This window comes from Macaca fascicularis, chromosome 3 (assembly GCF_037993035.2).
Source record: "Macaca fascicularis isolate 582-1 chromosome 3, T2T-MFA8v1.1".
Classification (NCBI taxonomy): Eukaryota; Metazoa; Chordata; class Mammalia; order Primates; family Cercopithecidae; genus Macaca; species Macaca fascicularis.
The window spans coordinates 8,329,790-8,346,017 of NC_088377.1; the positions used below are offsets into that span (position 1 = coordinate 8,329,790).

At 44.4% G+C, this 16,228-nt stretch overlaps 1 protein-coding gene across 6 annotated transcripts in view; it reads left to right on the forward strand.

Annotated features, from left to right (window-relative positions):
• The first annotated feature begins 454 nt into the window (after positions 1 to 454).
• The window catches only part of ERG (ETS transcription factor ERG), a 281,329-nt gene continuing 265,555 nt past the window's right edge, over positions 455 to 16,228 (forward strand). For 3 of the 6 annotated variants that reach the window (XM_005548686.5, XM_074034013.1, XM_074034016.1), the window contains exon 1: positions 455 to 609. The gene's annotated coding sequence lies outside the window, so the exon portion shown is untranslated. Of the gene's footprint in view, positions 610 to 1,469; positions 1,711 to 16,228 lie in introns of those variants that run through there. The other 3 variants (XM_045389305.3, XM_074034014.1, XM_074034018.1) reach the window with 1 other exon arrangement.

Consider the following 16,228-nt stretch of genomic DNA (forward strand, 5'->3'; position numbering starts at 1 on the left):
GGGGGCACACTCACCCTGCCCACATCCAACCCTGAGCCTGACCCAGACTTGGGGGTCTCCGCGTGTTTTTTCTTCCCTCTCTTTTTTTCTATTATTTTGGCAGACTTTTTGGAATGTCTGGGAGCTAAGGGCTTTGCTTCATGGAGCAGAATTCTGAAGCAAGAAAAAGAGAAAGTTATAGACTAAACCACAGAAATGTAAACACGTCTGCAGCTAAAATAACTCCACTTTCATTGAAAACACTCCTCCCTCACAATCAGACTTCTGTGTGCTATGGTCAATAAAACTGCATGTTAATAGCGACCAATTAATAGATTATGTTGCTCGGCCTTAAAAGTTGAGGGAGTTTTAATTATTATTTTTCAAATTAAAGGAGTGCTTATTCCCTCCCTTCCCTTGGGGTGGGGGGCGGGGGGAGACTTAGCTTTCTTTCTGGCTGTTTGCTGAAATTCTTGGCTGTTAAAGTTTGGAGAGGGAGGGACACGGGTAGTTTTCACTTGGTCGGAATGGGGAGACTGTGCAAGAGATCGCTCCAGGACAGGTTCCTAGAGATCGCTCCGGGACGGTCGTGACGGCCCTCGAGGGACATGAGAGAAGAGGAGCACTCAGGTAAGCTCGATTTTGAGGTCGGAATTCGCGTAGAAACGAAAACATCTGGAAGGGGCTTAGCCCCGTGCCTCGGGCGCAGACGAGCCGAGCCTCCTGGATGCACCCTTTGGAGGCTGCTTCTTGCAGACGCCGTCGTCTCCCAAGGGCGGCTGTCACCGCGTGCGTCGGTCAGACCAGGCCGCGGTCCCCTCGGCATCCCCGCGTCCCGGCGGCTGCATCCGGCTCCTCCCCACGACCGAGGTCCGGGCCACAGCGCCTCTCCCTCCGGACGCTCCGCGCGACGTCTTCCTAATTCTCATCAGCATCGAGGGCAGTCCGCGGTCATTTTATAAACGTCTAGTGTCGCAACCGTTTTCACTTTTACCATTTTCAATGTTTGTAACGGTTTTCACTGAGGCTGGAAAAACATCACTTCTCGCTAAAAGCGACCCCGAGTTAGGAGCAGCGCGCACCCCCGCGGCTCCCCCTCCCACACTTTCCCTCCCCTGACCCCAACTCCTCCCCTCTGGTCCTTCCCTTGCTCCTCGCCCCTCCAGTAGTCGCGTCCTGGGTTCCTTTCCTGCTGGGGCCGGACTCTCTCCTCCAGCCGTCCCAGTCTCTGGTCCTCCGCCTCCTCCTCTTCCTCCTCCTCCGCCTCCTCCTCTTCCTCCCGGAGCCGCCGGCCGCGTCCTAAACCGGAGCAGGGCGCGTAGTGTCCAAACCTGCCCGAGGGCGCGCGCACGGACACGCGAGCACACCCATACCCACGCGCACACGGACACGCGCGCTCTCGAACACTCCCGCGCGCTCGCACCCACGCGCACCTGGCCACGCGCGTGCACTCCCGCCCACGCGTCCCCGCTCCGCCCCGCCCCCAGCGCGCACTCCGGCTTCGCAAGTCGCGCGTCGGGGCGGCCGCCCTGCTCGGCGATTGGCGGGAGCCAGAGCCTCCCTGAGCCCGGCGCCCAAACCATGGGCTGAGCCCGTCGGCGCCGAGGGAGTTAGTGCGACCCGGCTCGGCGCCCACGGCCAAGGCACGCGCGCGGGCACACGCGGGCGCGGACACGCGCGGACACACACGTGCGGGACACGCCTTCCTCCGACGGCGGCGCTAACCTCTCGGTAAGTCCCGCGCCCCACGCGACCTGCCCGGCTCCCGCCCTGGCGACGGCGGCTGCGGGGACGGGGACGAAGGCAGCCGGGTGGCCTTAGGGGCGCACTCTGCAGGGCCCTTCCGACGGCGCCGGGACAGGTGGGGCGTGCAGCGCCGGGAGGGACGGCTCGCCAGTGCGGGGTCCCCTGGAGGCGCGTGCAGTCAGGTGCGGATGGAGATGAGGAGGCACCCCGAAATTGACAAGGGCCAGGAGAGCACACCGCAGGGACTTCATCTGGGGCCCCGACCAGGAGGTTGTTTGTCCTTGTCTGGAATGGAAATCAGGGTTGAACTAAAGCTCACGCTTGGCCTGAAGTAGGGACCAGGTGTGAGGCTGGGCTGTCACTGTCCGCTGGGTCCTGATGGTGGAATGACTCCCGACGGCGCCCTCCCGCACACGCCGCAACACCGGCTCTGGCACCAGCTCTCAGCGCCAGGAGCGGTCCCTCTCCTCTCCCACTCTCGGTCTCCGTCTTTTCACCTTCCTATTCCTCAGCCTGCAGCTGTTATGTTGATTTGCCTCCAATTTACCACTCTAATTGCAAAACTTGGCATGTTAAAAAAAATATGGTCTTTATTTTATCAGCTAGCCTTACCTGGTTTCTGTCTGAAATATATTATCCGTTTATTGCTATGGTATATTGCATAGATGCATAGAGGCATTAATTATCTTTTAAGTACAAGACACATGCTGTTATTAATAGCAGACTACACTGCCCACTAAAATGGATAAACAATTTCAATGAGAATGTGGATTTAACACAACTCTTCGTTGATCTAAAGATAATTTCCTTTATCTTTCAAAATAACATATTCCTCTGTGCTACAGGTTTCACACTCATATCTCTATAGCTTTTGTAGTTCAGAAAACTTTCAATGTGAATACAAACACATTTTATTTTTCCCTGGGTGACATACATAGGACACAGAGTTTATTTACCTTTGGGACTATTTTTGACTGTTTTCCATTCTCTCCAAGTAGTTTAGAGCCCCTGAAGGGAGAACTGTCATAGTCCCAAAGTTAACCCTTGCACCGCCGGCATTGGCTGGTGCCCACTCCCAGGGCAGACCAGAGCTCAAAGCCTTCATCCATAGGAGGATCAAGCAACAGACGTTGTGAAAAACCCAATCATGTAAATTAATTCACCATGTGTCAAGTTATTAATAAGCTAATTACACCATCGAAATTATAATTCTAGCCGAAAAAGTGTGACCTCTGCAAACTTGTGGCTAATATGTCAAGTTTTACAATTCTCAAGAAAGGCTTTAGAAGAGCTACACACATCACAAATGCTATTTGCCATTTGGTAATCCTAGCTTCGGTTTGGGTCAATGGCTTTTGGAAAGTACACTAAATTAGTAAATGGGTAATCTATCTCGAGATATTTGTTAAGGAATATATAATTCCAGTGGCACTTATAATTTCAGTTTCTTCTCTTTTGTAACATTTTATAATTACTTCATTCTATTTAAAAAAATTAGAGTAGAATTGTAGTATATTATTTCACATTTATCTGTTATTTCATGAGGAATTATTGGTAATTTAATCTGATGCGAATTCTTTAGCTAAAATTTAGAAAATTAGCATTTACTATTGAAGGGATTGTGTGAGGGGCCTGCATGCACACCTGTATATGAACTTCCCCCTCCACTTTCCACATTTTGCTTTGTTATTAAAGAAAAACCTTGTTGAATTTTTAATCTTATAAAATCAGGTATTTTATTTGTTGTAAGACCTAAGATCCCAATGGAATCCCAGATACATAAGTAAGAAGGAAAGCATCTCTGAAAGACGTCAAAAGGAATTTGTAACTTACGTAGTATTCAACAATGTTATATGTTATGTATATTTTAAACGTATCATATTGTAAGTAGGGTAATAGGAAACTTTCAACACTTTTTTTTCCAAAAGTAATATTGGCTTTGATTTTTTTTCTTGCTATCTTTAAACGAAAGATAAATAAAAGGGGGGTTTTATTTCTTCTCAAAACAGAAGAGCTAATGTTTCTGGAATCGTTTCCTATTCCCAGGCAAAAACCGATAGCAAGTCAGCCCCAGTCATAGGATCTGGAGTGGTGGGAAGACATTGTCATAGTGAATAAACGTCTGTGTTGCCTGTTATTTCATAGAACTCCATTGAGAAAGTGTCGACACAGAGCCACCTACATTTCAAATGCGACTTATGGAGTCTAGGAAGCAGTTTGGTCAAGGTGGCAAAATCCCAGCTCTGTGATACATCAAGTCACTTCTCAGTTTAAATTGACAGCTGATCTCTCTGAATGCAGGTCTCTTTTTGTCACCTCTTTACTTCTTTACCCTTTGCGTCCGAGGCAGTTTTCCAGAGAGGAGGAGGATGGCAAAGGAGTTCTTTTTTCCTTCCCCAGTGTGTAAGGATACTCGGGCTTTCCCAGGGAGCATGGTCCTTCACAATACAGCTATTGTTTTATGTTCTACACCTTGAATTTGAACCTTAGGAGCAACATTTGTAAGAAAAATAGGCTGATGTGACAGAGACGTTCAGATCTTTGGGGCACAGTTTCAGATGATGATGATACTTGGTGGCAGTCATTTGAATAGGGGCTTTTTGAAAACTCTGAAAATCACTGCGGTATTTGAGGATGCTCATGCTTGTCAGTGACCAGCCACCCCTCCATATGGTTGCTGTTCCTTGCATGATAGCATTCTTCCCTGGTATTTCCCGCACCCTTATTAGGGGTCAGTTAATTAGTTGTCCATTATGCATTGTCAGCGTAGGGACCTCTCACAATGATTGATTGAAAGCAGTTATTTTGTAAACAACAGCGGGAGTTTTCCAATGGCTGGGCTGTCACCTGAACCAGTTCAACATAGCTGAAAAAGTTAAAAGTTAAAAGGGAGATCTTCCCCTTTTAACCTAATCTTTTATTTAAAACATTTTCATATTAAAAAGGGAGAGGCTTGAATGCTTCGTGTTTGTAATGTTGCAAAGTCTAGTGAAGGTAGTGAAGGAGGGTGAGCTAAAATTACTTTGCTAAATTTAAGTGCAAGTAAAATGTAGACAACACCAAGAAATTAAAGGGTGCGTCTAAAAATGGAGCGCCGGGTCTAAGTTTTAGATTTAAACTAACTTTTAAGTTCTCCTATTTTTAGGGTCGCATGTCATAATCTGGGAGACCCTGATTGCGTATGAGAAACAGTAATTTTACAATGAAAGTAAGGGGTTTGGTTATTTTGACTCAGTGCGTGTTCAGAAGAATGTGCAAAGGAAGTCTCATTATGCGACTCTGTCCTATTCAGAATGACTGTGTGAGACAATGGAAATATCCTTCAAGTGTGTAAAATAGGCCATTTGAATTAATTTATCACTTTTTTTTTTGTTATGATCCCAGAGAAATAGACATCAGATGTGATCTGGGACAAATCTTTAGTGTGTCTAAAGGTTTTTCAAACCTAGATTTGTAGCTGCCTCCTTTTAAAGCCTAACCTATGATTTTTGAATTGTTTTAGTGGGAATGAGATTTTTATACCTGCTTTTGTCTTATATGTGATCCCTTTTAAGGATAACATTATTGCAGTAATTATTCCCTCTGCAAAACGTACTCTGGGGGAAAAGCCATCTCTCTAAGGAACAGGAAAGAAAACAGGTACATATAGACTGACTTTTAAAAAATAGGAAACTTACTTTCACAGATGTAAGCATTCAGCAAAAGTTCCCAAATGTTCATCTGAAAGTGTAGAAATGCATTTGCACCTCAGTTTTGAGAGCAGGGGAGCAAAGGAGTGAAGCTTTATTTAGTGAAGTACTATCGTCCCGTTTCCATTAAGTGATTCTCTGTTACTGGCGGAAAGGTTAATTTTCTTTAGAACTGTGTGGAAACAGTGGGCTATGCATTCTTGGGGCTCACTAAAGTACTTAAAGTTGTAAAGTAAAAGAAAGACTAAATTGGAGCATGCACGCTTTTCTGCACGCCTGGCAGGGAGGTTTGTGTGACTATCTTGAGGAAATATTAGCTTGTGCAAAGTCAGAAGCTGCATCCTGGAATCAGATTAGCTGGAGTTGTGAATCTTTCCATCTGAGCTAAGATGGACAGTAAGAGAATCCCAAGATCTTAGTAAATCTGTTAGTTACCTATTGCCTTAATTTAATAAATTGATTGAAATTGGCCATGGAAACCTGCTGTTCCTTCTTGGTTTGCAGATGTGAGTTCCTGAAATCCAGGCAGCCCTTGATGTCTCGATGGCCCAGTGACATGGGACATGCTCTGCTGTGTCCCTTCATGGGTCCTGTCACTGGAGCTTTCCATCTGTAGGGGCTGCTGCCAGCTTTGGAGCCTGAACCTCTCTGCCCTCCCTGGAACCCCCCTCCAGCCAGAAACCCCTTTGTAATATTCCTGTCTTTCATCCACAGACCCTTGCCTGCTGCTGGGGCCTCTGCAGGGGCAGTGGTTTCTCGTCACGTGTGGGCTGGTGGGGGGCGCAGTGAAGAGTAGGGTAGGGAGAGAGCCCTGGCCTCTGGGGACCTTAAAGCAATATTTCATGGAAAGCCTGTTCTCCAAGGCAGGCAGATTCTGCAGTACTACCTGCAGTTCCTCCAATTTGCCCTGTTCACCAAATAATTTGAGTGGGCAGAGCTGGGTACCAGCCTTTACTTAGAGCTGTGTTTCTGTTGAAAAGTGGGGCCCAAGTGTGTATTAACTAATTTAAGAATTGGGTGCTGAAATAGAGTCTGTTGGTCATGTTGGTGTCCCCCAAAAATTCACGTCTTAAAACCATGACTGTTTCATGGTTACAGTGACAGCGCTGCTTACATTCTGAAAATCCACAGTCAAGCCTCAATAAGCCTGAAGGGAATTTGGCCTGATTAAATGGTTCTTTTTAGTTGTTCATAGTCAGATGTCACCCGTCACACACAATTATTTTGTACGGAGTCAAGTGCGTTCCACACACGTTGCTAAAGGGTGAGAAGAGGGGATAGCAAGGTGAATTTCCTGGCAATCAAGCTGATTATCCATTTACCATGTATGGTGGGAGATGCTGAATGCTAGCGCAATGCTGTGTTCTTAAAATGAGGACTCTTGGGAGAATTGGGAAGGTTAGGCACAGGCAAAGCAGGAATTTCAGAAGCACGGGAGACCTCCCTGGACCCATCTCTGTGTGCAAAGGAGGCTTGGAATTCTGCTTGACATGAGAGTGAACGGAGGTCTCAGGGTTCAGAGGAAGGAGTGAAAGAGGCTATTATGAGGGCCCTGTGGGAGGAAGAGGGGATGACTGTGGCACAACTTAGGAAGGGAAAACTTTAGACCTCGCACTGAAGGAGGTGCATTTCAGGATTTTTGCATGGGAAATGCAGAGATCTAAGCAGAGTATAAATAATAAGTGAAGCATGTGCTAGTAAAGTGAAATGTTTTGAAACAGAAACCACTCACATTTACAATCTCAACATAAAACTTTTTAATTAACTGTATCAGAAAGCTGAGATTTATTTTATTAGGAAATGAGGTAAAAACATTTTGAAAAGAAACTAAGTGCGAATTGAGAAACGTTCTAAGAAGATTTCATATGTTGAATGGATTCTCATTAAAATTATCCCCAACCTCACAAAGCTGATGTGAGCCTGCTGCCAGATTTACAAATCTGGGTCTATAATTGCACAAAGTTTAAACTTGCCTTGTGCAAGGCTTGCTTTTTCTGCAGTTCAAGATACAGCAGCAAGAGGACAGAATAAGCAAAAGTGGAGGAAAAATTTTCTTCTTCAGTATTGAAAAGTACTTTCTGGTCTATTTGACCGTGGCAGTAAAACTTACTTCATGACAGTATTTTAAAATAGAAATAATTACAGTAAAAATCAAATCTAGGGCGTCTTCTGGAGAAGAGATGTTAGATCAGCATATTATTAGTATTTATCCCCAATTCTGGAAACCTTACCTAAAGGCCCTGCCATTAGAACGGAGAGGAATAGTATTGATTACTACTTGAGGTATCAAAGTAAACGTATTTTATTTATTTATTTATTTTGAGATAGAACCTTGCTCTATTGCCCAGGCTGGAGCAATGACACATTCTTGGCTCACTGCAACCTCTGCCTCCTGGGTGCAAATGATTCTCCTGCCTCAGCCTCCTGAGTAGCTGGGATTACAGGCACCTGCCAATAGGCCTGGGTAATTTTTGTAGTAGAGACAGGGTTTCGCCCTGTTGACCAGGCTGGTCTCTAACTCCTTACCTCAGGTGATCTGCCCGCCTCGTCCTCCCAAAGTGCTGGGATTACAGGTGTGAGCCACTGCGCCTGGTCAATAAAAGGATTTTATAGATGAAATAGTATCAGTTCTGAAGATCGAATATCTCTTAATGAAACTGAATATATTTTTGCAGTTTTCTAAGACTTGTAAATATAAGTGATTAAACAGAATGTCCCACAAGGGCAGTTGCTTCTAAGTACCCCATAGCCAAATTGTAAAACCAAAGGTAAGTCAATAAAATCATTTCGTAAGTATGTGTAACCCACAGTAAGGGCTGTATTTGCTTGTACATTAAGAACACATTTGTAAATGCATTTAGCATCAATATAAACTTTTTCTTTGCAAAAGTAAGCATTAAATTGTATTAAATTTTCTTTATTGGTCTTAAGCCACCTGGAAATACATTTTTGAATTAAAATATGTTGAGCATCTGTTAAATGAGAGCACTGTCCCAAAAAAGAGATGGGAGCATAAGTCATACAGGGACTGTTAAGACATGGGACACATCTAGAGATTAGACAAACAACTGTGAATTTAGTGGGAGAAGCCAGAACATTCCTCTATGGAGCCCGCCTATCCACCTGTCTGTCTGACTGCAGCAATTAGTGGCATGCTTGAATTTCTCTGTCTTCCACAAGTTGTGTTGACAGGTATACAAAAGTACCACCCCTTTTCCTTCAAATAGCTAAGTTTAATTGAAGAGAGGAGAATCCCCCCTTGCAAGGACATTCTAAACGCAGTGTCCTTAGGATAAATACCTACAGGTGGAAATTAATGCAGGACAAGTGGAATGCGTCAGAATTCAGGGAATGCTGAGTAGGCAGAGATCAGTGGGCAGTCAGATTTGACTCAAGGTGTGAAGGTACAGGACTCCAGCGGCAGAGGGGGTGCTCCGGATCATGGGAAAGGCATATGCAAGGACAGAGAGGCTAGAAGCTACACACTGTATGGTGGAATGGCAAGCTGTCCATTTAGTCCATGTTTTTGCCTTATGTTCTATGTAAGACTTCATGCAAGACACTGCAGAAGCCTTGGGTAATGCCTTCAGGGAGGCAAAATCCAGAAAGAGGATGAATTCGTATGCTGTGGAATCTAGAGAGGGAGGTGAGCAAGAATGCCATGGAATTGGGGCAGACATTGACACCCCAGAATCTAGAAAGGAGGGGAACATTCACATTGTGGAATCTAGAAAGTGGGCGAATGTGCATGCCATGGAATCTAGAATCTAGGGGGTGGATGCGAATGCCATGTGATCTGGAAAGGAGTTGAACATACTTGCCATGGAATCTAGAAAAGGGGTGAATGCTTGTGTCATGAAATCTAGAAAGGGGGTGAACCTGCGCGTCATGAAATCTCGAAGGAGATGAGTTCACACACCAACAAGAGTGGCATCCTCAGTGGGACAACCTGGTTGGACTGGGCCAGCGTGGCAGTGAACAGGGCTCTAGACTGTGTGGCAATGGAGGAGATGTTCCTGAGCAGGGAGACAGCCTCATGCAGTGCACTGGGTTTGCTGTGGGGCCGTTCATGGGCATTCAGGTCTTTCTTTCTTATGAAATCATTGAAGGATTTCATTTTTAGCCTGAGCATCAGGAGTCATTGTCTGAGCATTTGGTTGTATTTCATTATCTGGAGACATGTGAATGACCCAACTCCAGCAGATATATAAGACCCTGAGGCCTGCCTGGCAGGCCATTGCATTCTTAGCTCAAGTTTATGTTCTTACCTTTGTTTCCCTTTAGCTTCATCTTTATTTTTTATTTTGCTTCTGAATTTTAAACAACCTTGTCATATTGCATATACCCTTGTAGACCACTTTGAGTCCCTTTTTGGGAACAAGGTAGAGTATACATAACATAAAATAGAATCATGCAATCAAAAAGCAATCGACGCCATTCCATAGGAAGATCAGAGGATCACAGCATGCTACCTGGAGGCTGAGGCCCTTGAGCTGTGCCGTGGCATGTTGGATCTGGATTGGCAGGGATGGTAGAGATAGCAGTGGGCAGGAGGGTGGGGGAGTCAGGCCCGCTGGTGTGTTTGGAGGGTGGAAGTGTTATGTTACCTGGGAGTGAGTCACACAGTGTGGAAACTGACCAAACCCTCTGGGGTGTTGGAGGGATCGGACCAGACACCTACTTCAATATCTCAGGTGTAAAGTTAAGAGGTAAGGAAGAAAGTAATCTTATGGAAGGGAAGGGAGAAGTGTGATGTTGTGGAAGGTGGCAGGTGACATTCACTCATCAGATGGTATAGCCACAGGAGACATGTTGCCAGGACCATCTTCACCGTGGCTCTTTGTAGGAGGTGCTCTAATCGTCCTCATTTTCCAGAATAGCAAAGTGAGGCTCAGGAGTGCTGAGCACCTTGCCTGGAGTCACACAGTAGTGGGAGCCAGTGCAGCATCAGAACCAGGCAGGCTGACACTGAGATCCACCCATGCGACTCTGCTGTGTGTAGTTATCTTGGTCAGAGCAGCAGGCCTGTTACGGAAGTGACCAGAAGGGAGCGAGGGACGTGGAGGCAGAGTCCGTGTAAGGTCCTAGCAGTGCTGGGCAAAGGAAATAGAAAGTGAACCTCAGGGGTAGTTTTAAATCTTCCAGTAGCCAAATTAAAAAAGACAGGGACAGGTGAAATTAATTTTAATAATGTAATTTATGTAACACGTGCTGAAAATATTATCATTTCAAATGTAATCAGTGTAAAATATTGATGAGATATTTGACTTTATTTTTCTCTATATGAAATCTTCAAAATCCATTGTGTAGTTTATACTTACAGCACCTCTCCCTCTGGACTGATCACATTTCAAGGGCTCCATAGCCACATGTGGCTAGTGGCCCCCATGCTGAACAGTGCAGGTCTGTTTAGCTCAGGAATTCAAATTTGATATAATGAGCGACCACAACGTCTATTATGTAACTTGGCCACAGGAGTAGACGTTTTGTGATCTTATGTCACTAAGGAACCAGATATGATAGCAATAGAAAATTGAATGCCAACGTGACGTGTTCGGTACTAAATCTGCAGTTTTTACATTGGAGGGAAAAATGTATGTATGATTTCCTGTTGAGTCACTTCATACTTTTAAAGGGCAAAATAAAATACCGATTTTCAGGCCAAAACTTTGTATGCCTGGTAACAAATAGTACGGCTTTTGTTGGAATCATGCTGCGACAACTCCACGCATAAAAATGCTATTTGAATATCTTCTATTTAAAGGTAATTCCAGCCTGATGACAAATTTCTTTGTTTTGCATGTTTCTTGAGAATAATACAATTGATTATTTTGAAGAACGGCATTCTTAAAGGGCCAGCATCCCAGAGGAAGAAAGCATATCAACTAAATGTATTGCTACAGAATTAACCTTTACAAGGACGTATTCACACTATTTGATCATGACAAGTTGCACATAACGCAGGCCTTTCCCTTCATTTGTGATACTGAAGCTTATGGCAAAGTCTTCTGAAGTCAATCCATAGTGCTCACATGCCATTTGTTATTATCAATGTGCTATATGTGTGCTATATGTGATGCATCAGTGAGTAACCATTAGCCTTTTAACTATGCTACTCTTTTTTTTTTTTTAATTTTTATTTCTTGAGACAGAGTCTCGCTCTGTTGCCCAGGCTGGAGGGCAGTGGTGCGATCTTGGCTCACTGCAATCTCCGCCTCCTGGGTTCAAGTGATTCTCATGCTTCAGCCTCATGAGTAGCAGGGACTACAGGTGCATGCCAACATGCCCGGCTAGTTTTTTGTATTGTTAGTAGAGACAGGGTTTTGCCATGTTGCTCAGGCTGGTCTGGAACTCCTGAGTTCAGGCAATCCTCCTGCCTCAGCCTCCCAAAGTGTTGGGATTATAGGCGTGAGCCACCGTGCCCAGCCTGTGCTACTCTTAAAGTTAAGATTTCATTTAATTTTTTGTGCAAAGTAAGAAACTTCACTAGCAGATTCTTACTCATTCACATTTTCCTGAATAAGAGATTTGTTTTTAGTTCCAGTAGCTGGTCTCTAGCAAATTTCTCATCTGTGGTTCCTTGTAGGTAAGTTTGCTTTCATTATCGCTAGTGCCTATTAAGAGAATTTCACTCTTACTGTTTTGGTTTATTTTTCCCGGTGGGCAGTGCTTACTGTAAAAATAAAATAAAACAAAAACTGCTAAATAAAATAAGTGTGGCTTCTCTAGACTCTAATCACCATATTGAATTTTATGCCTAATGCAGCACAATTATTGGTAACCAAACAGTAAAGGAGAAGGAAAACTGTGGTTTATTGAAACACCCCACCAAACCCGAAAGCTCAAACCAAGGAGCATGGCTGTGTGTTCTCGCGTCTAGCATTATATGTCTCTGGTGTGTTGCGATGCATCATTGTAGGGTCATCTAAGGACAAATGGAACAGCAAGACTTTATCTTGTGTACTGCAGACTCTCCAGCTTTCAAATGCAGGCAGTGAGTTGGATTTTGTGGTAGAATCTTGTTTCATCCTATAAGGAATGTGGGCCAACAGGTGTGAGCCGTTTAGAAGTAACTGAAATTCTATTCCAAGACCTCCTGCACGTCCATTTGATGCCATAAGCTGCATTCAAGCATTGTAGTTTCCTATCAGAGTACAAATTTAATTTAAAGTCTAAATTATATTCGAGGAGTCTGAAGCCCATTAAGACTTCTTAAACAATTCACTTGAGGTTACGTTCAGTGAACATGTGTAAATATGAGAACGTGCGAGGCAAGTGGTCTAAACACAGAATGAATACGAGACCACATTGATGTAAGCCACATGTGCTTAAAATCTTGTCAGAAAAAGCATCTCATCCCTGGTAACCAGAACGTTCGGCTGGCCGTGTGGCTTGCAGGGAAGGGTTGGTGTCCAGGTACCTCTGTGCTTGGGCCTTGCAGCTTTGCCACATCATCAAGGAAGACCTTTGAGACCAACGCTACGTCATCAGCTCATGGGTGTGGCTCTCAGCTGCAGAGCAACAGGGGAGACAGAAACCCCCAGGGTGCTGCCTGCCTCAGCCCTCAGTGGTGCCAAAACAATCGTTCCCCATCAGCGTCTCAGGTTGGGTGTCCATGGGTGCGAAATGGCTGAAATGTACTCTTGGAAACTGTTGTGTTTAGTTAAACTTGGATTAATGACAACCGTCGAGTTTATTTTTTCCTTTGGGCTGAACAGTTTTCATATGTTATAGGGATGTGTGGGTGGATTCAGAGAAATGGCAAGTGACTCCCAGTACAGTGAGCTCATAAAGGCATCTGAGCATCGCTGAGCAGGGCCCCGTCCTCACTGTCTCTGAGCTTCTAGACCTTCTGCCTGGGCACGTCCTTCCTTACGTGTTCGGACTCACAGCTCTGAAGTGTCATCTTTAGGGAGGTTTCTCCTGCAGTCAACACACCCAGGGACTAAAAGAAACAAGTCAGCGAGTCTAATGAAATCAGGCTGCAGATCTGAAGTGCTTTTGGAATATCCTGCCCCTGCTTTCTGTCTTCTGTCTGGTTTTCATGGAAATTTGTGTCTGGGAATGAGGAGGAATCGGAGTGGATTTGCTGGAGGCAGGTGCCTGTGTTCTTTGGCCCTTGCCATTGGGAGTCAGGACCAAGGAACTTCGGAAGAGGTGGAGGAGGCAGAGGCCGTGGGAGATGCGATGAGCATGGTGCAATCTTTATAAGACAGCGGGGATTTCCACAGACTTCCTGATTTTTGAAAATTATTCATAAGCCTGCCCTCGTCTGGGATTTTCAGGATAGAAAACATACCCCATTTACTGTCCACACTCCATAAATTACCCTTTCAGATTGTTGCAAAGTTATTTTTTGCATTCTGTGATGCTTGCATACATAAGCTCTGTGATTGTGAGTAAAATGCCTCCATTTCTTTCTCCAGCAAGGACCCGGACAGTGCTGGTCAGGACAACGTGCAGTAGTGTCACAGCCCTGTTTGAAATAACAGGCTACTTCTCCAAAAGGGTGGGAATAAATGCTGGCCCAACCCTGATTTAAAAAGATTAAAGAAGAAATGGAAATGAGGATCAGAATTAGTTACGTTTGCACTGGCAAAGGAAGCGAGATTAAATACTTGCTTTCAGTCTTTGCTCCAAGCAAGTAAAAAAAAAAAAAAAAAAAGAATTGCCTATTATATATTTGAGAAAGTTAAATGCATGCTTCCTTTCTGGAATGCACGAGCCTGTTTGTAATGGACTTTGCAAAGCAAAGATTACTGCATTGGATGCTTAACATGAAATAAGAAATTATGAACTGAGAAATCTTTAGTGCATAAACATTAAAAAATAAGTCGCTGTTTTAAATAAATATAATCATCTGCTTCATCTGTGTCAGAGTGCGGAGTCTTTATTTCTTTCCTTTTTATTTTTCGTTTTTTCAGTGGTTTGATTTCTTGTGCTTTACACCCATTGGCTTCTAAAATAGGAGGTGACGTGTATGTCACTTGTTGAAGAGTGAATGAGTGCAACATAACCCTTTCAATTCCCACCATAGATAAATCATTTTGGGGATACCTTAAGCATATCAGAATAAAAGAAAACTTAGTATTTCTGTGTCACCTGAGGCACTGGTGCCAAAACCAGCAAGAAGTAGTGACATTTTGTAATGCAATTACATTTAGGCTTAAATTAGTGTTTTTCAACCATGTTTTTCATGATCAACCTCCTAAAAAGCCTTTTCTTTTTTTTTTTTTTCCTAATTGTCCCTCCTCACATGGAAATTTAATACCACAGATACACTGTTTTAGTACTTTGCATTATACATATACGTATGTCTACATTTAGGTATGTCTGTGCTTTATACAGAAAAAGAATAAGACTCTTTTCATCCTTCAAGAACTAATTTTAGCTTCCTTGAGGATGCATGGCTTAAATACTCAATGCTGATACTTAACTTTGCAAAATATTCTGTTTAGGAAAAAAGACGGTGGATGCCCATACGTGATCTTAGAAAGGACTGAAGGTGGTGAGGAGATTCGAAGTAAGCAAGGATTAGGATGCCAGGGAATGATGTTCTGACGGTTGTCGTCCTTGTTTAGAACGTGGCCTGAAAACTGGTAATGAGAAAACAAAAGATGAATGACAGCTCTCCTTCGTGTTGTTCAGGCACCATTGAACATGCAGAATCGCTGACCATACGTTTTCCACGTGTGAGAAGGTGACACAGTACTTATCAAAGTTACGAGTGGACAAAAGCAGAAGGTTGCAAAAACTAGTAGCCTAGAGAGAGCAAGGCGGCATGGAGGCTGGCATCCACCGGCCGGCGAGCTGATGGGAGAGGCTGCCCTTATCCACTTCCTGGACCTGAGCACGCACCCTTTTCCCTGCACGCCTTGGATGTAACAGTGCAGGTTGTGTGGCGGAGCTGACGTGCAGCAGCTGGATCACATTGACTCTGATATTTCCCCTCCAGTAAAAGTGGAAATAGAATAAAACAAACAACAACAACAAAGACATGCTGAGCTTAACCCAAAGCTCAATCAGAAGAGAAAAACACCTGGGCCATTGTCAAGAGAAACAAAACCGGGCCGGCCCATGTTTTTATGAACACGATCAGCGAATAGTATTCCCATTAAAAGGCAACTGACTCAGATGGAGGGTGAGTGTTCTGTGAGGCAGAGCTGAATAACCCACCCACGCCCTGTAGCTGACAGGATCGCTTAAGCAGAGTTACTAGAAATGACCCAATGATACTAAAAACAGGAAAAAGTACACGAGGGGAAAAGCAGATTCTTAGGAAGGGAAAGAAGTGTGTGAAACCAGTGCAGACTGGTCAGAATCTAACATTCTGTTTGAGTCTCTCCTCATCACCTGCAGTCCTAACAAATCCTCCACTTCTCATCTTCAAGTGAGTAATTGTACGGCAATGCCCTGTCTTCTAGGGGAAATTAAATGGTAAAGAATGTCACCATGAGTGCAGAAGGCACAAAGACTGTTTTTTGTTTGTTTGTTTTTGCTTTTTTTTTTTTTTTTTTTTTGGACAGACTCACTCTGTCATCCAGACTGGAGTGCAGTGGCGCCATTTCTGCTCACTGCAGCCTCCACCTTCTGGGTTCAAGCAATTCCTGTGCCACAGTCTCCCAAATAGGTGGGATTACAGGTGCATTCCACCACACCCAGCTGATTTTTTTATATTTTTAGTAGAGACAGCGTTTCATCATGTTGGCCAGGCTGGTCTTGAACTCCTGACCTCAAGTGATCCGCCCTCCTCGGCTTCCCAAAGTGCTGGGATTACAGGCGTGAGCCACCACACCCAGTCAAGAGTAGGTTTC